Genomic DNA, 24,512 nt, shown 5'->3' with positions numbered 1-24,512 from the left:
ACTACTGTATTCTAAACAAAGAGTAAAATAAACATAAACCATTAAAATATTTATTGTGTGAAAGGATTTCTATACATTTTCATTAGAAGATTACATCTATCCCACAGTTGTGGCATTATTTCCACCACACCAACATTTTAGCCATTTTGAACAAGTGAGTGTACTCGACAAAAGTGTCAGTTAAGAGAATGCTTCAGATAAAATATGAGACAAGTGATGTTTGAAGAAAACAAAGAAAAAGCAAGGGAAAGCAGAATATCTTACTGCTTGCGGTATTGTATGTCTGTGGAAATATCAGTCTTGATGTATGTGAAGGTCTAATGTTCTTTTTACATAACAGTTGGTTTCACTGTTCCACTGCGGCTGATCTTTCTGGTTGGTCAGTAGCGTCTGTTTAAAGGGAAAATTCACCCAAAAATGAAAATTCTCTCATCATTTTCTCACCCTCAAGCCATCTCAGATCCTTTTTTTACTGTCACATTCTGCTGTGGAAGTAACTTTCACTTTCACATTCAGCCACCTACTGGTTGGGGCTGGTCAAAGCTGGAGATTGATAGTAAAATAGGACTTAAATATTTATCTTTCTCACCACCCACACCTATCATATCATTTCAGAAGACATGGATTTAACCACTGGAGTTGTATGGATTACTTTTATGCTGATGTTATGTCCTTTTTGGAACTTCTGCATTGCAAGGACCTACAGAGCTGCGGTATTCTTCTAAAAATCTTTGGTTGTGTTCTGCAGAAGAAATAAAGTCATACACATCTGGGATGGCATGAGGGTGAGTAAATGATGAGAGAATTTTAATTTTTGGGTGAACTATCCCTTTAATTGTGCAGATGCAGAGTCTGCTGTCTGTGCAGCTCTCACCAGCTGTCACCAGAAGTCAGAGATGTGGGCGGAGCACAGCTCATCTGGATGAGATGGTGGGAGGGACAGGGGGCAGGGCATATGGAGAGCTTGGGGAGGTGCCTGATAATACTTCCTTCTCAGGGACGGACTCTATTGCTGACTGTAATTGATAATATTCATCCTCGTCATCCAGCAGCTTGATTTGCCTAAAAAATGAGAAGGGTTTGTCCAAACTCTCATAGTGACAAGAAGACCACTCAAAGAAGACAAAGTCAAATAAAAGGCCTAAAGAAGGGACAGATGGTCTACTGAATAAATGCATTTTTTGTCATGTAGCCTAAAAATGTGCTTTATGTTGTAAGTTGTTTATTTTGTATGTTGTAAATGAACTGGTTTTATTTAAGTTCAATCAACCTGACTACATTAACTTGCACCAATGAAAGCCTTTAGCTCTTTGAGTTAACAACTGCACAGTTTAAGGATTTTGGTAATTTGATGCATTACATATCCACAAACTAGTTTTTTTAAATGAAAGCTCAATATCAAGATTTTAGGTACAAATTTAGATGAATGTATAAAGGAATTTATTTGAGCTGTAAAGTTGTTTAAATAATTGTTTTAGGGTTGTTTTAAGGTTTTAGGGTTAATGGCATTACAAAGTTGTAAAGAAAAGAACAGGAGGGACGAGTATAAATATTTTTTTGCAGTAATCAATGTTATGCCACAAAAACTGTCAATAAAGTTGTATTATCTCCTTTAACCCTCCTATTGCATTTGGGTCATTTTTGACCCGGGAGAGGTACTGTAGATAATAATTTTTCAATACCACATCGTTTTTAGTATGGGAACCAAATTTTGTGACTTTGTCAAGACTATCAAAATACACATAATAAATGTAAGTAAATAGAATAGATTTTGCTTAAAAACATAGTAAAGACGTATTAATGTTGTATACTTGAGTTGTACAGTTGTTTTAATAAAGTTTAGTTGAGAAAGATTACGTTGGTTTGATACATTTCGACCACCAAGTTGTATTGAGCAGTTAGTAATAGGAAATTCATTCAAATTTCTCGTAATTCTCATATTAGATGTTAATATAAATTGTACATTGTTATATTTAGATACGATTTGACAGAAATATTGATAAAAAGATGTCTTCACATGTATCACACTGTTTTTGCTGTAGTTAATGTATATTTTGAAATGTCAAATAATTTCTATATTTTATTATTTGTAAAAATAAAATAAAATGGCATATTAACTAAGAACTTTTATATTTGTCGGTTAACATGCCAAATATATCAATCTTTTTACATGTTTGAACAATTAAGAACTTAATAATGACTTATATGAATTATACTTTCAGATGAAAACCATCAAGTTATGAATAATTTAGAAGCTTGAAATTGAAAAATGTATGCAGATTCTGAATGCAATAGGAGGGTTAACAAAGGAAACAATAACCTAAGAGGTTAAAATGACAAGTAAAGTGCAAGAAAGACCTCTTATATTCCACAGGGGTTAAAAAAATAAAATAAATACAATGCAAGAATTGGTTAATCTTTTCTTGTGAGTGCTGATACCAAGCATGGTTGGGGTATTAGAGGAACCAGGCTTAACTTCACATACTGTGAGGTCACATATCTTACAATCAATATGTGCATTCTTATTATATGCCTTCTCTCCTCCCAAAAATAACAGAAAAAAACCCTGCTTTTTTTAAATAGCTCTGTGAATTTTCATTCGCAGCAAACAGAGGCTTGGTCTTCTCTGCTCCCCTCTTGAGCTGTGTTTAGATACAGAGTATGAAAGCTGTTATTTACCCCAGTTTTCTGGGTTTCCTCTTGCTCCCCTGATAATCCAGACTTCTCTGCAGAGAGGACACAGAGAGAGCACACACACACACACACCCGCGCGTGCGTGCACACACACATACAAACACATGCAGACAAACACACACCAAGTTAGAAAAGCTTCAGAAAAGACAAGTGCGAACGAACATGTGCGGGAGAATCATTAATTTTTAATTCAAAGTGATTTTGTGTTGAATGTGTGCAGATGCTGATAATATCAGAAGTCACAGCATAATTTTTCTTGATCAAAGCACACGGGGCTGCAGCTGATGAGGCAGGCATCTTGCTCGGCTTTGATAAACCACATCAATTATTCACCGTGAAGGGAGACATCCTCACATGAAAGCAACAGATAAAGCGCTAAAGCACATGGTGGAGACAACAGAGCGGTAGAGCGGTGGAGCGGTGTGGGGGTGGGGGCTTGGGGGCTCTGGCACAGGTAGCTCTAATTGTATTATCATCTGGAAACAAAGTTAGACAAAGGCTTCCATGGAAGGCTTTGAACTCACGTTGAGATGGTTATAATAAAGACTGTCTTCCGGGCTGTTGAGGAGCTTGGGCTGCTGTCCTCTTCGATGAGGGGAACAGTGATGTAGCTTCACCAGTGGACCTGCAGGACAAACACACGCACTCGGATCAGTGACATGTCCCCCTTTGTGTCGCCCTGCAGGAATTGTGTCAGCAGAGCAGAGCAAATATGCATACTGTATTTTTATGAACTTATTTCTCAGCCATTAATAAAGTATGTACTTTAGGTTTGCATGTGAGTAGTATGAATACATTCCCGGATATACTTCATTAGGAAACGTAGGCATTGTCCCATGACCCGAATATATATGATGTAGTAACAACAGCCGCAAAAAATAATTTATTCTGTTTTTTTGGGAAAAGTTAACCACAAGAAAAAAACTTTCTTGGTATATGTAGCAGAGTCATTTCGACATGATGCCTTTCGATGTCTTTTATGTCCCTAGTACAAGTTACAGAATTGATAAATTTAATTTCAACCGATTACAATTTTAATGGGCTTGTTAAAAAGACTATTTACTACATAATCTTAAATGCTGCTGGGTCTAAAATTCAAATTTTAAATAATTTAAATCATTTCTATTTATTGCACTAGTGTCATTTCCTCATGTCACCACAGCTGCATGCTAAACATCTTAGACAAAAAAATAAGTGCTAAATCAACGGATGTCTATTTTTTCTTTATCTTTTTTTTCATAAAATGAAGAGTTTAGTATTACATTCCCTCATTAACATGTGCTAATTTGTGGTTATGTGTCATTTTAAAACTGATTGTGGAGGTTTTTTGTGTGCGCACATCTAAATGTTTAAAAAAGTCATTTAGATTGACCTTTATGATTTATAATATTTTTAACATATACTGTACCTTTAGTGATGGAACATAAAGATATTTATAAAAGTGTTTCATTTTTCAAAGGTTCCAAACCCAAAAAGGCATGTAATTTTAGGAATGACCCAGCACTTACAGTTGAAAACAGCCGCAGGTCTCCGTCTCTTTTTGTTTTAATTCAGCAATCTTTCAACTGAGCTCCCGAAGCTATAATGGGGTAGTAAAGTGTGCAGTGGATGCGCACTTCATAATCTCGCCGGCTGTAGAAGGTCACCTGGGTATTTCTCACCTACTTTTCCATGAATACTGAAGTTTAAGACACCCTACTCCATTGACATACTGTTTTTGGCATACTATAGTAGGGAAGTATGCATATTCGAGTGTAGGGATACACTCTAAACAAAACTCAATATTTTTATGCTTTCTGAAGAAAATGTGACTGGTGCTTGCCAAAAGTTGCTGTAACAATGCCAGGCCATTGCTAAGGTGTCTTAAATGGTTTTTAGCACATTGCTAGGTGGTTGTTAGGGTGTTCCGGTTGGTTGCTTTCTGGCTCAAATCAAAAGAGTACATCCCCTAGTTTTGATGATATTCTAGTCCACCTGGGAAGTTCATACTTGGGAGGTCGGGAGTCGTAAATACAATGTGATGTGCATTCAGGTGTTTTTAGTTGGAAAGAATGTACTCGTTTGGCTATTTCACATTTCATTCACTCTATTTCACTTACTGACAAAGACAACAGGCTTTTTTAGCCATGCATTAGGTGTGTAAATTATGTTTTCTATCAATTTTATCACTATTGTGTGGCCACATATAATGATGGGAAATGTAGTTTTGTTGCACAGGCCTGTCGTCTCATAAATCAGCTAAATGTGTCTTATTTTCTGGCAAACTTTATCGCTATTCTTCATTAGTGGTACAACAAATGCATACAAACTAAACTGTACAGTCAAAACCCACAATTAAAACGGAATTATTACCAACACCAATTTGCTTCCTCCATGGTTCTTTAACGGGCATGCCCCCAACTCAGTCGGGGCTCAAAGAAAGTCTAGAGTTTCACACTAGTAATTACGACTTTGTGGTGGCGTTCATGTGCTCTCAACTCATAAATACAATCATTCTTGAGTCCCTCCTTCAGAAGTCAGCACCACAATGCTGCATTGAGCATTGCTATGAGGTCGACAAGGTGTTTTACTGATATGGCTTGGGTCTCTCCTTCAATATGGGACTTTTTTATTTGCACTTTTTTAAAAAAAATTATCATCTGCCAGGTAAAAAATCAACAGTTTGATCACTTTAGTACAAACTGAACTTCAAAAAGCTGCATGATATGAGGTATTAATCATGTCTGTGGCATAAAAGTTGCAGGACATGTTACACTCTGAAGTTTTATATGAAAGGTTAGGGGTTTGTTCAAATCCCTAATCCCACGTATGAGCACCAGTAGGGTACAACAGGGCTAAAGGCCCACAGGGTAAAAAGTCAATTTTGATTAAAAAAAAGAAAAGAAAAGAAAAAAAAAAAGAAATAAATAGCAACAAAAAGTACCACAGTACTTTCCTAATCACCTGTTTGTCACTATGATCTGCAAAATTTTCCTGATCCATGAGGTCTTTGCGCACAGTGTGTAAGGTTGGTTTTGAGGTAATTTGATCTAACATTTAATAACTTTTTAAAATGTTGCAAAATTATGTAACTAATGAGAATCCCTGAAATTATCAAATATATTTTGAGACAAAATACTCATTTGTCAATTTTAGTTTTCTTTGAGGTGATTAAATCAAAAGTTTTTCAAGAACAGTCCAATAAGTGAAAGGATAGCATTTGGGGGTAATTAAAGGCCCCCCATTAAAAAAAGCCCCACAAAAAGAAGTGGGCTCACATTGACTAATACAATTATAACAGATATTAATTTGTTTATAGAATACTTGAGATGTTCTGAAATGCAAATGTGATTGTGAAATGTGAAAATTAACAGGTAATGGTGCTCCCTTTCCTGAAGGGGTAAATCTGTATAAACATTATCCTAATTTGTTACTCAAAGGGGCATCTTTCGGCTCATAGGTTTTGCATTACTTGAAAAATGTTGCCCTATAACTATTGTCCCTATATCTACACCAGCGTCAGAAATTAAGAGGGACTCGGGGCAAAAATGCTGCCAAAAGTGACAAAAATATTCCAAATTTGCTCCTCTAATGAATTCTGCTGATATTGTTTTATGACATAAAATGACATTATATGACATAATTATGACATAAAATATTAGTTGATGTTCATTTAATTTTATTAATTAGTTGATGTTGATTTAAGAGGTAATATATTCAGTCTCAATCAAATTATTCTGGGGAACAATGTAAATGAATTATTAAATGAGAGTATTTGAAATTGTATTTGAAAGGATGACACAGTATATATATTGTTTAGAACAAAATACGCCCTCTTAAAAGTAAAAAATGCCCCTGAAAATCAAATCCAGGGGGCATTTACTTCCCCTCTTGTTGGAAAAGTTAATTCTTACTCTGATCTACACTTTATCACTATAACCCCCACATAGGCCTTTAACCCCAAGTGTGGGGTAAAAGACCCCCTTGCTTTTTTTTGTATTTTTTTTTTTTTTTTTTATGACTTTTAATCAAAACAATCCTCAGTTGTTATTTCTTTTCACACAAATTTTGTTTCTCTATACATTTTCATAAAAACAAATGCATTCCCCCCCCCCCTCCCCCCCCCCAAACTTGATACACTTTGTGACCAGAAAAGAAGCACATTTTCCTTAAGGGGTGCCTTTAGCCCCATTGTACCCTAATTGTGATGCTTGTCTTAGCAAAGGCGACTAAATGTACACAAACACACAGAATTACTAGGTTGTAGTTGACCCGGCAAGCATTTAATATAAATATACGTTTTCAATGATCCATTCTATTCTAATAAAGACCTTAAAGTTAATTCATAATGCTGACAATAAATAATGGTTTTGAAGAATTCTTACACTCACACTTAAAAGTGCAAGTAGTTTAAATGTGCACGTGTACTTTTCACAGTGACACATAAGATCCAGTGATCTGATCCACCAAAACTCTGTTGGCTTACAATTATAGTAGATCAAACAGCATGTCAGGAATAGAAGAGAGAGAAAATCTTCCTTCCTCATGTTCATGTTCACTTGTAACCTTTCATATCTACAAACACGACAAAACAAGCAGAAATCCAGGACACCTTTCTACATCGGCATATATATTTAATATCTAGGCCTGTTTCATCTCGACTTCGTTTTAGAAGAGTCAGAGCTCCTCCACTCATCATCTTTCCAGAGATCCTCCGTAAATCTTCTCTAAAACAGAGTTCAGTGACGTACAACATTGGGAAGAGATCAGCGTGATGGCTTTAAACGGACTGCAAAACATCTCTTTCCTTCTAACACTTCAGAGCACAGAGGTTCAGTCTTTCTCTCGCTGGGTGTAATTCTTCTTTACATAGATTTGACTTTCTGCTTCAAAGACGTTTAAAAAGAGGGTGATGTACTCTACTGTAATGGCTGCTTGGTTCTGGTCCAGAAGCTTTAAAGTTCAAATTAAATTTTTCTTTTTTCAGAAGTTGATTTTCCCATCATGCAGTGCCTTGTTAAGCAAGTGAACCCTTCCTGTATAACAGAGCCAGTATAAATCAAAACAGGTTAGGAGAGAAACTCTACATTTGTCCAATGAGAAGAGAACAAACAGAAAGCATCACAAAGAGTGACAAATAGGAAAAGCACATTTATTAACAAATTGTTATGACAGCAGACCAGTAATGTCATCCAGATACTAAACATACGGTAGAATATTTCCCTACAGCAATCATATAAAATACATTACTGGGCATTTTGTTGAATAAAACCTTAAAACCTAACCAGGTGCAATGCGACAAGCAATTTCAAGCGACAAGCAATTAGTCTGTGTACACTGAACACAAAACTGTTGTGCGACCTGACACAATCACACAGCCAATCAGAATATATTTGATATTTAATCTAATATAGAGTTTAGACGTGACAACACTCAGAGTAACTATTTTAATGGATATGTCAAGTTAGTAGGTTCACTTATGGTGGACAAGATCTGCTTACGCTGCTGCAAAGCTAGTGTGAAGATATACTAATGCTAGAACACATAATACATACTATATGTAAGGGGGTTCAGTGGAAAGGAGGAGGCGAGAACCGGCTTGACAACTTAAATAATAATTTAATAAACAACTTAAACACACAACCAAAAACCACACAGTACAGCTGCCTGCAATTCTCTCTCTCTCGAACTGTCATCCCCGGCCGCCTTTATCCCTCGCGCGCCCCATCAGGCTGATTGGGGACCGGGTGTGTCTCATTCCAGCCTGGCCCCGCCCTCCTCGGCTCTACACTCCTCCCGGCGTTGCCTCAGGCCGGGGAGCCCCCGGCATGACGTACATCCCCCACCCTTCCTCTCCGGGGGGGGCGTGCCTTACGCCCCGACTGCCGGCGGGTCATTCCCGCCTTCCTCGACCTGGGAGGAGACAGGAGGGGAAAAACAACAAAACAAAATGGCGAGGGAAAGGCCAACACGGAGCAACAGAGAGAGAGAGAGGAGAGAGAGAAAAAGAAACTCACCGGTTCTCTGATGCGCCGTCGCGTGGTCCTCGATCACTACTCCACCCTCTCAGGCGGACTGCAGCCGCTCCTCCCCGGGCAGACCGGAGTCAGACCTCCGACCCCCAGCTGACAGAACGCCCCTCCTCGTTCCCGGCGTCCCGTGGGGACACTCCTCTGCCCCTGGCAGCGGCCCTACCACTCCAGGCGGTCAGGGAGTCGCTTCCCTCCTCCCCCCGCAGACGGCGGTCTTCTCTCGACCCCTCCGCATTCTCGGGGGACGGCAGGGCACTCCTCCGCCCCCGGCAGCGGCTCCCTCGCTCCAAGTGTTCGGGGAGTCCCGTCCCCACTCGCCTCGTGGACGGCGGCCGTTCCCCGCGTCCGGGTGGTCGGGCTACTCCGTCCCCCCTCGGACGGCAGCGGCGCTCCCCTGGGTGGACGGCAGTGTCGAGGACTCTGCGATGGGAATCCCTCCTCCTTCCCGGGTTTCGGCACCAGTGTAAGGGGGTTCGGTGGAAAGGAGGAGGCGAGAACCGGCTTGACAACTTAAATAATAATTTAATAAACAACTTAAACAAAACACACAACTATAAACACACAGTACAGCTGTCTGTAATTCTCTCTCTGTCGAACTGTCGTCCCCGGCCGCCTATATCCCTCGCGCGCCCCATCAGGCTGATTGGGGACCGGGTGTGTCTCATTCCAGCCCGGCCCCGCCCTCCTCGGCTCTACACTATTCTAGACGGGTGGTGCTGGGGAGAAGGAGGGTTTCAGAGAGAAAACTCCCATAATGCGCTGCAGTGAAACCGGCTTACCAGTAAACAACTGAGGCAATTTAAATTCTAGACAAAGAGAGAGTACGCTAGTTAATTGGCTAACAGATTACATATTAAAGGTCCTTTAATATGTACATTTCATGACTGAAAGTAAAGTTGTTTGTGTGGAGCAGGATTTTCGACCAAAGAGATTTCACTCAGAAATAGAAACCAAGCGATCAACAAAATATACTGTTGCCTGTCGCTTGTCATAAACAATAGGACAAAATCTCGGATTTACATGGAAGAGAGTTATTACTTGACATTTTATTGTGTCATGCCTATTTAGAACCCGATGTGAGATTTAAGTCAATGTGCAATCAACTGACCCAATTTACTTTCTACTGCATGTTCCTGGTCTTAAGGCCCTTTCACATGAAATGCAAATTTTTGCCACGGTTTCTTGCTGCGATGAAGATTTTCAATTGAAACAATAAATTCCTTTGGAGCCTTTCACACCAGGAGCGATTTGTTATGGTGAGTGTGTTGATTTTTTTTTCTTTTCTTTTTTTTTTTTTTTTTCCTTGCCTGACTAATAAAATTTGAGATTTGGATCATGTGTCAGGAGTCACTGCAGTTACCAAAACCAGTGCAGTTGATAATGGTAAAGAATAGAATGCTGTTTTTCCCACTAACATTATTTTAAGGGTCCACAATAATGCAGTAGTTGTGCATGAATAAGAAAGTAATTAATACATAACTGAATGCATAGTAAGGCTATATTAGCTATAATTTACAACTTATTAAACATCTTATTTTTGCTTGAAATTAATGTAATAAATGCTTAGTTTCAAAGATCCATCATACATCAAGTTTACTAAACAATAATAAGCAAGCAATTAAGGCTAATTAGTATTGACTTTACAAAGCTGTTACAAATAAATTACTAAAATCTTCTATAAAATAAACTGAACCCCCTAGTTAAGTTAAACTTGACCCCCCGTTCTAAAGTGAAAGTTTAACCTACTCAAGTTATTGGTTTATTTTGCATTTATAAGGTGGTATTAAAGTTTATTTAAATACATTAAGAAAGTAATTATGACTAATTAGTATTGTTTTAACTAAATTTTTACTATTGAATTGCTAAAATCTTAAAATAAAGACAATTAAACTTCCTGTTCCAAAGTGAAACATTTACTTACACAAGTTATTAATTAGTTTGACATCAATTAGGTGTTTACAGTATTTGCAGTAAACTTAAAAATGTTCAGAGAGTTTTATTGTTATTGAAACGTGCAAAACAAACCACAAACTTGTAAGTAAATCTTCCACTTTAGAACAGGGTAGTCAAGTTGTCTTTTTTAGAAGATAAAATATTTTTTTTGTAACAGCTTTGTAAAGCCTTAGTTGCTAAATTTATATTGTTTAGTATACGTGATATATGATCTCTGAAACAGAGCAAACATTACATGAATTTCTGCACAAAAATAATACGCTTAATTAAGTTTAATTATGTTGTAAATTATGGCTAAGATAGCCTTAGTGAATTAATTAATAGTGAAGCATTAATTATTGTCTTGTTCATGATTAACTAGTGCATTATTGTGGATTCTTAAAATAAAGTGTTCCCAAAAACATATTGGTAATCTTTCATCAGACTAGCTTTTCGGCTGATGTTGCCAAGCCCTCTTGTTTTTGTCAGGCTCTCAGCCCCAACCACCTGTCATAAGGAGACAGCTTTTTTTTATCATCCAATCAATTCCTGATAGATAAAATCAATACTGGCCTTTTTTTTCTGAGCGAATACCTTGTTTCAATTGGACTTTATCGAAGTAAAAATGGTTGGGAAAACCATTTCATTTTGACTTTAAGCTGATATTTATAAGCACTTCTAATCTCAAATTCAATGAACATGTAGGGATGTCCTGATATCATTGAGAACGAGTACGAGTACCGATACATCCTTTTTGTTCCTCGCCAATACCGAGTCCGATACCTGTTTTACTTTTTATTTTTTTCTGAATTTCATATCAACAGTCTATTTAAATGTTATTATTAAAATGGTGTTTAAATAAATGCATTCATTAAAACTTAAATCATATTCAAATATAACAATTAATTTTCAACATAATATTGTATTATTTTTATCAAATGAAGTGCTCATATACAGAATCTCACAGCACAATCCAAATATGTTTTGTCAAATAAAGTGCTGCATAAGAGCATCACAGATGTAAGATATTGCTAAAATATAATACAATTACTATTGATTTATTATTATTATTATTATTATTATTATTATTATCAGTAGTACTATTACAGTGAATAACTATACAGAAGTGATCTATTTCTGTCATACTTTTTTTTTTTTCATTTAAATTGAGCTTTTATTTCGGCAGAGCTTTTATTTTGAATTGTTTCTGTGTTGTTATGACGGTTGCATCTCAATACAGAAAAGTCGGTCGCTACGTGACTCAAAGTGATTATTAAACCTAATTAAACTGCTATTTAATTAAATAAATATAGATCTGTATGTGCCTTGCACTAAAAAGTGAATTAGCGCTCTGTTCGCTGTCATCTGCTAAATGACATGAAGGTGTTTTCCTTGTATTAAGGAGCTCTAAAAGGTTTGAGCAGCCGGCGTCGGCACAACACCAGCACCACACATTCACAAGTGCTCATATTTGAAGCGAGCAGCACATGCATACTCATTAAATCGTAGCCTTTGAGGTTTAATTATCACACCAGGACATAACGTGATTTTAATTTGTGCTCTGAATGTTTAAGGATTGACATTCTTACATCAGATGGTATCGTTTTTTGGTATCGGAGCATTTTTAAGAGCATGAGAACAAGTACATGAATGTGGTATTGGACCAGATTCTGATATCAGTTTCGTTATCAGGACATCCCTGATGTAAAGACCTAAAATGTGAGAAAGTTTAATTGAACAAGTCAAGTGCATGTACATAAAATCACTGAGCGAGAGAGAGAGAGAGAGAGAGAAAGAGAGAATGGAACAGTATCGCTATGTTGGATACTCTCCCACCCAGCCTTTGAGTAGTATGACCTTGAGCCATTAGTAATCTACTGATCATTGAGTGGGTTAGACTTCTGCCACACACACACATGTTAGTGTCTGATCCTCCCCCTTTGTCTGGGAAATCAGCAGCATTTGATCCAGAGCTCTCCCTCAGGGCCACTGCTCTTCCCCTGATAGAGCAGCAGCACACAGCCTGCCAACAGCCGTCTAAACGCTCTCCATCCTGCCCAGGGCCTGTGTGCCACACCAGTGCTGCAGAGAAAACCACCCCAGATAAAACCAGTGCTTTGACCTTCTACAGATGAGCTGGGACTACATCATAAATCAGCATTGAAATTTGTCTTCTTTCCTAAAAAGAAAATAATATAGTAATGCTACATTATTTGTTGAATTTGTGAGATTCTGAATTTTTTTAACTTTCTATTTTTCTTCAGGCTTCTAGTCAATCAAAGATGTCAGTGCTTACCTAAATATTTTACATTTCTAAAAACATGCAAACCTTTAAATTGTTTGAAGTCTACCTCACAGGTAGGCTATTCCATTTAAGGTATCTTGGAGGGGAGGGGTTTCTAAAGCCAGCCAGGTATTCAATCCTGGTGTCATTATACATTACATCCAAAAGAAGTTGCATTTTAAATTTTTTGTGTTTATCAACATTTTTTTTTTTTTTTTGGCAACTGTGATATATTTTAAAAGTATCCCAAAAAAAAACCAACCTATGTCTCTGTTATTTTAACTAGCATCAGTATTTTCAAAACAGGCCATCTGCATGTGAAAACCGTGAACCTGAAAATACTGTGTCTGGTTTATGTACAGCACTCTGCACATGTGAGAAAGTTATGAACAAGCTTCTCTCGTGAATGCACCAAGAACACTGCAGATGTGAAGATTTATAGTGAATAAGGACTTAAGGGGTGAATTCACTAAGCATTAATTTTTTTTTTTGCACATGATGTCTGCAATTTCAGTGCTGAATGTGCCTGCTTAAACCAAATAAACTTGACAAAGTGGTGCAACTGTTTAGTGAATTCGCCACTATGTCTTTAAATAGAAGTTAGAGAATTAGATGGAATTGGTGTGAACTGGGCATCTCTCAGCAGGTGGATGTTATCTGCCCAAGTGACTCAATTACCTCCTGAGTTAATGGCCCTGTCAACCCTCTGAAAACATCCAGGAAGTTTGAAATTTTCATTTGCAGTGACCAATGAGCTTCTTCTTATGCTAAAGAACTGACAAGCCATTGACTTGTTTAGATCTAATCCGAACGTTTTCCTCAGCAAACGCAAAGCCACAAATCACAGTGTAACTAAGCATTTTTCTGGGGTTCTCCTACAATTAAATGAAGTGAAGGCAGGATAGTGTATGTTTTTTTAATGTAATAAGGCTATGTCCGAAATAGCTTACTGTCAGAGAATGTTCTTTGGACATATATCTTGGCTGGTAAAAAAAAAAAAGTACCTTCTTTAGATATGCAGTTGAGTGGTATGACTACATTCCTGGACATACTTCACCCGGGAACGTGGGCATTGTCTCGTGACCCAAATATATGCAGTGTTGGGCAAGCTACTCAATAAATGTAGCTAGGTAAGCTACTAACTACTCAACAGAAAAATGTGTTAAGCCAAGCTAAAAGCTACACTTCAGAGAAAGTAGCAAGTTACAATACAAGCTACACGGCAAAAGTAGCTCGCTACATTTAAGCTACTTTTTTTTCAATCAGATGTACAGAGCATACTGTCATAGACAAAGCATCTAAAAGACTTATTCAGATGATGTTTATGAAAGCCATGGAACAGCATAGTACAGTATAGTGCAATGCAGTATACAAGTATACAGCTTGGTGCAATAAAAAAATTATGTGTATGTAAAAAACATGTCAATTCATATGTATACATGCTACAGTACCTATACAAACCCATGAGTTTAATATGAAAAATCTCTATTTTACATTTTATTTTTCATATTTATACTACGTCTACAAACCCATATCCATTTAAACATAATTTTCTTTGCACATTCCTGTACCAAAACTCTGCATACATACAGTATATTATTCATCTTAACCTGTAATTCTGTGTCTAGCTTGTATTTCTGTATATACTGGAAGCTTCTGATCAGATGTGAAATTTGTGTGTGTGAGCACATCTGTGCAATATCAATGTGATATCTGATGGTATCAGATGGTAATTCCATGGTATTCTGACATACAATTACCATATTTATGTGCCATTCAGTATTTACATGGTGCTTCAAAGTACTTCAAAGAATACCATGGTACTACCATGGTAATTTGATATATGATTACCATATTCATATAAGCTACTGCTGTATATACATTTGCATGGTGCTTCAAGGTAATTCAGAGAATACCATGGTACTATCATGGTATTTTGATGGTTACCATATTCACATACAACTGAATTTACATGGTGCTTCAAGGTAATCCAGAGATTAACATGGTACTGCCTGCCATGATAATTCGCTATATGATTACCATATTTGCATATGTATTAACATGTTGCTCCCAGGTAATGGTACATTTCCAAAAGCATGGTAATGCCGTGGTACTTTTTGTGTGTGTGTTTTCGTGTAAGTCTTTTGATACTCTTTTGGTGGTAAAATCTTTAGTTCTGATTCAAAACTGGTGATAGTAAACAATGGGGTAATGTACGATGTAGCGGTGTTGCTTTTGTCAAAGCAACGCTGCTACCTGATCAAAAATATAACTTCGCTACTGAAAAGCTACTTGATATAAAAACTAGCGAAGCTACAACCTCGCTACTTAGAAATGTAGTTAAGCTAATACCCATCACTGAATATATGATGTAATAACAACAACCACATAAATAATATGGCAGAGGCTATTTGCACTAAGCTGCAACCTGGTCTCATAGTGAAAACGTGACTATATACATTTTTGCAAAACGTGTTATATGTGTCTCCAGGTACAATTCCCTGCAGTTTCCAGGTGAAATGAACACTAGGGGTGCTACAACAACTGTGTTTTATTCATTTTTATTCAAATCATGACTTTAATGGCTGATTATGACTTTATAAATATTAATTTTTCTATCAATTGTTCAAACCCTGCAAATGTATGATATCAACACACTTTTACTCTAACGCATGTTTTGAAAAATAATAAATTTTAATGCTTGTATTACAGACCCACCTACATATATACACTTATTCCAATGCAATTAGCTTGCACGGTAGCTCACCTAATAGGGCATTGGCTTTGAAATCAGAGGACCACAGGTCAAGTCCAGTCATGAACTCAAACTGACACATGACAGTACAGAGTCATAGAACTGGCACAAGCTGATATGGTTGCTTCAGAAAATCTGTTTTTTTCAATTTGCTTCTGCATTTTAAAACACTAATTGGTTAGATTTAGGCATTGATTAGGTAAGGGTGTTTTTAAACATCTCATTTATATTTTATAACACTATTGGTTAGGTTTATTCAAAAGTTTTACATCCTCCCTAACATTGCAAAACATTCAAATATGCTCGCCTTTATTTGACCAGCAGTTGACCCCTAGGAAATTAGTTTTGGCTGTCTTGAGTTTGGTCTGAGCAATGGTGGGCAGAGTTAGTGCAAATTGCCTTTGACAACAAGATGGGCTATCTGCACTTAGTGTAAATAGACACTCCGAGAGCACTTCCAGGTAAAATGAACCACCTGACTTGCAGTTCTCCATTTTTTTTTTTTGTTGTTTTTTGTTTTTTGTTTGTTTTTTCAATTCAGCGTTTTGAATGTGATGTCTCTTCATCTCCAGTAGCATTATGGGATAGTAAAGTTTCCAGCTGATGCACACTTCAGAATCTCGCTAAATGTAGAAGGTTATCTCGAGTATTTATCGCCTACTGTTTTATGAATACTGAGGATACGGACACCCTACCCTATTGACATACTTTTATTTACCATACTATAGTAGGGAAGTATGCATATTCAGATGCAGTCATTGTTTTCTCACTGAAGCTGAGCATGAACATATACTTTCTACGACAAGCACGAAGGGACAAATGCATGACACACACATTCACAGGGTGAAGTTATCCCATGAATTACATTCTCATTCAGTCAATATGTGACCAGAAATCGGAGAGAGACAGTTGTATAGTCTGTCATCTCTCTTCCATTCTTAAAGGAATATTCCAGGTTCAATACAAGTTAAGCTCAATTGACAGCACTTATGGCAAAATATTGATTACCAAAAAAAAAAAAAATGTTGACTTGCAAAAATCTGTTACGGTGAGACACTTACAATGGAAGTGAATCCGTAAACGTTAAAATACTCACTGTTTCAGAAGTTTAGCCACAAGACAAAGGATATATGTGTAAACATGATTTTAGTGTGATAAAATCACTTACTTAACATTTCTGTGTAAAGTTATAGCCAATTCCCTATCTGTCACTCACTCAACGTTGTGTCGATGTAGTGACACTAGGGGTCGCTCTTGGGAGCCCCAAACACTTCTGATCTTTGAGAAAGGCCAACGAGAATTGCAGAGTGGAATTTGCATGCCACTTCCCCGGACATACGGGTATAAAAGGAGCTGGCTCGCAACCACTCATTCAGATTTTTTCTTCTCACACTCCCCTTCGGGCACGATGTGGCCTCCGCAGTGTCTTTTCCCCCTGAAAGAATAGGAAGGGAAAAGAACTCCTTCCCCGGTGCGAATAAAAGCGTTAGATGGCCCCGGGCGAATCTAAATACTCTGTTGAGAGAAAAAACATTGGCGGTTGGTGCGGCCTGCTCCCATACTAGTTTTCCTGTAAAAATATCTAAAAATCTGTAAAACAAAATTAATTAGATTAATCTTGTTTTAGAAACAACACTGCATAAGTTATTTAGATTTTTCAGAGAATGTATTTTTAACATGTGTATTTTGTCTTACTGTACTGGCAGAGTTTTTATAGTCAAAACAAGTGAAAAAATCTACCAGTGCTGAAGAAGTAATCCAAAGTATTTAGAATAAGTTACAGACCTTGAGTAATCTAACGGAATACATTACAAATTACATTTTACAGCATGTATTCTGTAATCTGTAGTGGAATACATTTCAAAAGTAACCCTCCCAACCCTGCTTATTGATTTGTCTTAGGGATGGCAAGATGAAAAAGAAGAAAACAGCAATAAAATAAACCACTAAGGGGATGTTTTTTAGGTTTTACCATTTGCCTTGCATATCGTAAATGTTTGTATTTGATAGATAAAAAGGCTGCAAATGTTTCTTTGAGACAGGTTTTAATTTGAAGAGACTCAGGCCGGCTTTTAAAAAGCACCTCTAAATCCCTTGAAAATCAGAGCGCGCTTCAGAAACTACATAAAAGAGATGCTAAAAGGGGTTTTAGCTGTATAAATGCAGGAGGCGTACTGATTCCCGTCGCTCACGTGCACTTATCACCTGACATGTCTCGGGCTGGGCCAAGCCGCCGGGATTTGTTTATACAGATGGAGGAGGGGTGGGGGGGTGGGGGGGTTGGTTGTAAGGCAAAATCATCAGCAGCGCTCTTTGATGTATAAATGAAGCATGTGCAAACCAGACCATACACACACACACACACACACACACACACACACACACACACACACACACACACACACACACACATGTTGGTGTGGCTATCCTTCTGAGGACTCTCCATAGACATGATTTTTTACTGTACGAACTATAGATTCTATCCCCTAACCCTAACCCTACCCCTAAACCTAACCCTCACAAAAAAACTTTCTGCATTTTTACATTTTCAATAAAACATTGTTTAGTGTGTTTTTTTAAGTGATTTAAATTATGGGGACACTAGAAATGTCCTCATAACCCACATTTATAGCATAATACTCTTGTAATTACCAGTTTGTAACCTAAAAAAATTTCCCCGTAAACCACCCAAACCCCCCCCCCCCACACACACACACAACTGAACAGAGACGCTGAAAAACAATACACACACACTGACAAACACAAATAAAAGCATATAGACAACACTAACCCACATACACACACAATTACACATAGAAACATCATACACAGACACACATGCTAACACAGTCTTGCCCTCTCAGAGAGCACACAGACTGCATTCCTGACACTCCCAAACAAAACTACAGAACAAAACTAAAGTCAGAAACTTCGGAGGATTTCCAGGCCAGCGTGGAACTGTTCTGAGATCAGACTCTCAGTGATGTCTGAAGATTGCAATTGAAACAGGCTTGTCAAAAGCTTATACCAATGCGCATGAAATTAAACGCACAACCACACACACACACACACACACACACACACACACACACACACACACACACACACACACACACACACACACACGCACACCTATAAACAAAATATAATGTTTTTAATAGGTTAATCTCACAAAGAAATGTCTGGCTCGCATTTCACACTGAAATGTTTGCATTGTGACATTATTTTCATGAAAATTAAGCACATTTTCCCCTACTCCAATTATGATTATTGTAATGCAAACAACAACAACAACAAAAATCTCATTCTTATATTGTAATACAGTAAAGGAAATCATCGTGTCTGGAATTATTTTTTTAAATTAAAATACTCATGAATTAAGTTCAGTACAACAAATACTACCAAGATGAATACTTACAACTGTCATTCACAAATATTTTTTACACATGTACTACACAATTTTACTGCCTGATCTCATTAAATTATGTGACTGTGGTGAAATCTTTGCAAAATTAATAGTAAGTGGTTCATTACATGTATCACAGCAGTTCCCGAGGTGAAATGTCCACTGTGTGGCACTAAAAGTGAGTTAAATGTTCTCCCAAACAGATGAAGTTTTTAAGGTTAATGATGTTTTTTTTGCAGAAAGCTGCGCTCTGAAACATCATGCAAGTGAGGCCGGTTTCCTGTATACCAATAAAGGGGTTAAGAGAAAGTGAATTAACAGGTTTCTGTTATAGAATGCAGATTATGAGGCCATGTAATCCCATAAACTGTGTTCTTATAGGTTTTTAAAGAGTGCGCATGTTTATACAGTATGTTCTCAAATTTGGGGGGTGAACACCGGAGTGTGACTTTAGAGGGGAAACATACCGAGCCGCATGCACATGGGGTAAAGAGAACGCAGAGATGCCGCTTTTGTGTCTTAAGGAGCTTTCTCGCAGTAAATGGCTTTCTGGTATCCATGTAAATGCGCTATAATTTGAAATCTATTCAATCACCGCAGAAATTATTACTCCACTCCCTGCGTAACGTCATTAATAACAGCTTTATATTGTCGAACCAACATGGTTTGAATGATGGATGTGTGACATAGTTACTAAATTTTCGGGAAAAAGTCGTGATTAGCAAGTTAATTTCTCCAACGATGCATCATACTATGGTAGTTAACCAGAATTATGTCGTTGTATGGGAAATGCACCCCGATTCAGCTACAGGGCAATTTGATCACACTTGAACAAACTTGTAAATGTAGTTGTTAATGTAATGTAAATGTTCAAATGTAATGCCTTACAAGACATGCACTATTGTAAAAGTGTTTTGATGTCATACGATACATTGTATTAGGAACAGGGTAAAAAAGTAAGAGTTTATGAACTGATAATCTAATGTAGGTATTGTAACGTGATTCTATGAGAGAAATAATATATCTTTTTTTTTGTTGTTGTTGCAAAACAGTAATGAAAATGAGATTTTGTGAGATTTCTTGACAGTTTTTGTGAGATTTCCCTTAACATACTTATGTTCCTGGTGTCTGTGTTCAGGACAACAGTGTGTATTTGTGTGTATCACTGAAAATGAGCCCAACATTTCTGATGAGCCAGTACACACTCTTCACACTCTACACACACACGTTTCAAATTTGCGCCCATCCTCACATGTAACACACACATCCCTCAGTCTCTATTCCTGGTGTCTGTAGTCATGGGAAATCTGGCATGATAACAAGACGAGTCTTCAACTCAAAACAGTCACACCTCCAGAGGATGAACAGAAATCCACACAACACGTCACCAAGACTTCCACCATAACACAACTCATGCTAATATGCTAATACTAGGGACAGTTTAAGACAGATATTCTTCTTTCGAGTATCATTTTAAAGTCTTTAACTGTCCCTTGTTAAAGTACATCCCGTAAACTCTGGTAAAGTTACTCTGTTTCTCACTGACATTAAGAGGATTTCAGAAGTTGGCACCAAGTTAACTAGACTTTCCCACAATGCATTGTTCAGTGAGCCAAATCTCACCTACTGAAACAGGTAAGAAAGTTAAGTGAGGGCAGTACAGCATACTACATTGTGGATAAAATATCAACAACATAGATGTTGGAGCAGAGATAAAAAGCATTTTTCTCACCACCTTGATTTTTCTGACACAACCCTCTTAAATGAAAATAAAAAAAATGTATGTGTGTGTGTGTAAATATATATATATATATATATATATATATATATATATATATATATATATATATATATAAGGTAAATACTGAGGCCATGTGACTTTGTATAAACAACATTGACATTAACTCAGAATCTTTTATCTTGAAGCATCATGGCGTTTTTTGAGAAGGCTGCAAATGTTCTTATGTTAATTTCATGATTTCTATAAGCTTTCAAATTTAAAATAAAAGCAAAATTTTGAAGAAAAACAAAGATTGCAATGTACTATATGTGCTCTAAATTGGTGGAAAACAGGAATTAATTAAAAAAATTCTAGATATCTTTTTATTCTTGCGCTTTTTAAGGCTAAGCACTACAAAAAAATTTAGATCAATGTTTTTTTTTTTTTTCACAAAAGCAACAAAAATGTACATTTTCATCATAATCACACGGGAAGTTGGCATGTTGTTTCTGAGAGCTCCAGTACTCTAGGATCGGCCACATTATGCAGACTTACCAACAAGTGCCATCTCCTATCAAACAGTTTGCATCGGCTCCTGTGTGTTTACCTTCCCATATGATGTGACCCAAAGTGCGTTGCGTCCGCAGTGATCTGGATTCAGATCCTGCATTGAAACCAGGAAGTAACTGCGTTTGCATAATCACTGACAAGTGCAATTGTAAGGTTGCATTTAACCCTCGACCATTACTCCACTCTTTACTCCACTGATGGTTAGGTTTTTGTTTGGGATTTGGGTTGGAGAATACAGTTTATAAAATATGCATTTCTCTTTGCTGAATTACAGCCTGTACAGCTGAAAACAACTCACTTTTGGTGTCCCTCTGTGGACATTTCACCTGGAAAGTAATCGTGCGTTCCATTTGTCTCGCAAGTTGGAGCTCCGAGTTATTTTCCAAGTTCTGAGACCGGAACTGACAAATGGAATGCCCCCCGATGTCGGAATTCCTACTCGGAAAGTCGGACAAACTCAGAGGACCCCAAGCAAGATGGCTGTGAAGAGCATCGATTGTAGTATGCTGTGGGTTTAAAGTTGTATACACAATTCTGTATTACCGTTGCCTATAGGCATGTTGCTACGATCCTGTTATGCGTGAATTACCGCGTAATGTGTTGTTTATAAACTGGTACAGCTAAAATTGGCTAGGTCGCTGTTGCTAACAACAACAATGGTCACTGCTGCTACAAGAACAATGGTCAATGTTGCTACAACAACACTGCCTAACGTTACAAACCGTAAAACCATTTACACATAAACCCCGTTAGGCAAATTTATATTGCAAATATACGTTTGTACTTCCAAAGGGCATTGCTCTTTGTTTACACCGCTGGTTTGATTAAAACGTGGTTAACATGTTTTGATACAATCAAATACGTGAAAACATTAAAATACCTTCTACGCTTTCTGTCAACTTCCTCGAGGTCTCTTAGGTGAAGGGCATACTTATTTTGTAGCTCTCTGTACTCCAAAAGAGCTAGTGCAACAATTACTTTCCTGGAGGCGTCCATCTTTTTTTCCGACTTGTCATATTGTGTGTAATAGGAACGCATCCAACTCGGATTTCTTGTTTTTTTAATGGATATGACGTCAATCTGAGTCCCGAGCTCCGACTTCCGAGACAAATGGAACGCAGCATAAGCCCAACAACATTTACCGCTTTGGCCACTTTTTTTTTGTTTCGAATTTCAGTAAGCTCACACCAATTTAATAACATATTATAAATTAATAATACAATATTAAGTACAATATTTATACTTTTGGGATCAAACTAAATTAATTGATGATGATTATTTATCTTTGACTTATGTGATTAGTTGTTTAAATGGAAGCGATTAAACTGCCCAACAAAGGCAAAATGCAAAATTGAGCTATGACTGAAATCAGGTCTCTAGACTATGACGTGTCCTGGCTGTCACAGATGGGTCTGGCTCATATGTTGAGTTTCAGAGAAAATGCAGTGAAAATGCAGTAACTACAAAATCCACATCAAAATACTTGTTTTCTGTTTAATTGATGTAGTTACTGAGTTTGGCCTTTGTGGGGTAGTGCATTGGTATTTACTTGTAAAACTAAACATGCCATTTAGGTAGAATACAGTTCCTTTAGTTACATATCCAGTAATCATAGATAGATAGCCAAATAAACAGACAGACAGATTGATAGAACAAAAAACTATAACATCATTGTAAATGATAGATGTAAATAAAAGAGATGTAAGATGGAATATAAGACAGCATCTTTCTATCTTTAGTGACACCGAACTTACGATAGGGGAAACAAAACCTTGTGTCCTGCAATACACTATTCCAGCCATAGTCACGAATGGTAGGCTATCATGCAGCGTTAAAGGGATAGATCACTCAAAAATACAAATTCTCACTTCATTTACTCACTCTCATGCCATCCCAGATGTGTATGTCTTTCTTCTGCTGAATACAAACAAAGATTTTTAGAAGAATGTTTCAGCTCTGTTGGTCATCACAATGCAAGTGAATGGATACCAAAATGTAAAAGCACATAAAGGCAGCATAAAAAAATCCATAAGACTCCAGTGGTTAAATCAGTATCTTCAGAAGTGATATGATAAGTGTGGATGAGAATCAGGTCAATATGTAAGTCCTTTTTACTATCATTCTCCACTTTAACTTTCAGTGACACATTCTTCTTCTTTTGTTTTTGGCGAATTGCATTCTTCGTGCATATTGCCACCTACTGGGAAGGGAGGAGAATGTATAGCTTTTTTATAGGAAGATGGAGGCTTCTTATTGGCACCAAAAACATATGCTTTGCACAAAAATATTTATAATTATCATTCTTGCTCCCGACTTGTGTGAAGTTCTTTGGTCCGCTGCAGAGTGAAGCTGCCTTTCGAGTATGTTGTTGCATTCGGCCAAATACATAAACAGAAAAATACTAAAAATTTCTGGTGCTATTTTGTGATTAGTTGGCGTGGTCTAAAGCACACCCTCAACATTTGCAACATTCAGTCCACTCCCAAATTGCTTTAAACCAATGTACAAATCGTAAAAATAAAATATTTTATTTAATACCATGTTTGCCTAATTTTTGATTGGGTGGGCAAGACTTATGTTTGGGTGGGCTCAGCCCACCCCTGCCCATACCTACATCCAGTGACATTTTTTTAAATCAGCAGAAAGAGTGAGACAGATAGACAGATTGTAGACAGTCTCACTGGGCTCCAGATGGTTGGTGTGGCAGAGTTGATGACTATAGTTGTGACAGTAAAGGTCCCAAAAAATAAACCCCAGATCTGTGTTCGTGTAACATGACATGACATTTTCCCTGCGGCTGACACAGGCAGCAACACAGCCAGTTAGACACAGTCAATGACTTCAGTGCAGCACAGGAAGCCTGTGCCTTTACAAAGATCTTTTTACTGCTGATATTAATGAACAGAACCTGACACACTCAGTGACCAATGGTGAATGACAGGAACAACCATATCTAAAGATTTAAAAAATTATTTATATTTTCATTGGTGGCAAGTAAAACCATTTTTCCTTTCGCATTGTCATAAAATTTCAGTTTAAGATGTGTTGATTATGTCCAAAGTCAGGGGTGGACTGTCAAAAATAAGAAAATTATTAGCACTTTATATTAGAGAAATATTACAGGTTAAACAAACGTGAAA

General features: G+C 37.3%; 1 long non-coding RNA gene across 1 annotated transcript; it reads right to left on the bottom strand.

The window, feature by feature from the left end:
- Positions 1–278: 278 nt before the first annotated feature.
- LOC127448083 (uncharacterized) lies at positions 279–22,381 on the bottom strand. Its single transcript, XR_007898453.1, has 3 exons — positions 22,253–22,381; positions 3,219–3,319; positions 279–1,062 (listed from the first exon to the last, which is right to left on the bottom strand). It is a non-coding gene; the product is annotated as an uncharacterized LOC127448083 (long non-coding RNA).
- Between the last annotated feature and the right edge of the window lie 2,131 nt (positions 22,382–24,512).

The sequence above is a fragment of the Myxocyprinus asiaticus genome, chromosome 11 (assembly GCF_019703515.2).
Source record: "Myxocyprinus asiaticus isolate MX2 ecotype Aquarium Trade chromosome 11, UBuf_Myxa_2, whole genome shotgun sequence".
NCBI classification, from domain to species: Eukaryota; Metazoa; Chordata; class Actinopteri; order Cypriniformes; family Catostomidae; genus Myxocyprinus; species Myxocyprinus asiaticus.
Note: the sequence above shows the minus strand (reverse complement) of the source record. Positions and strands in the feature narration are given on the sequence as shown.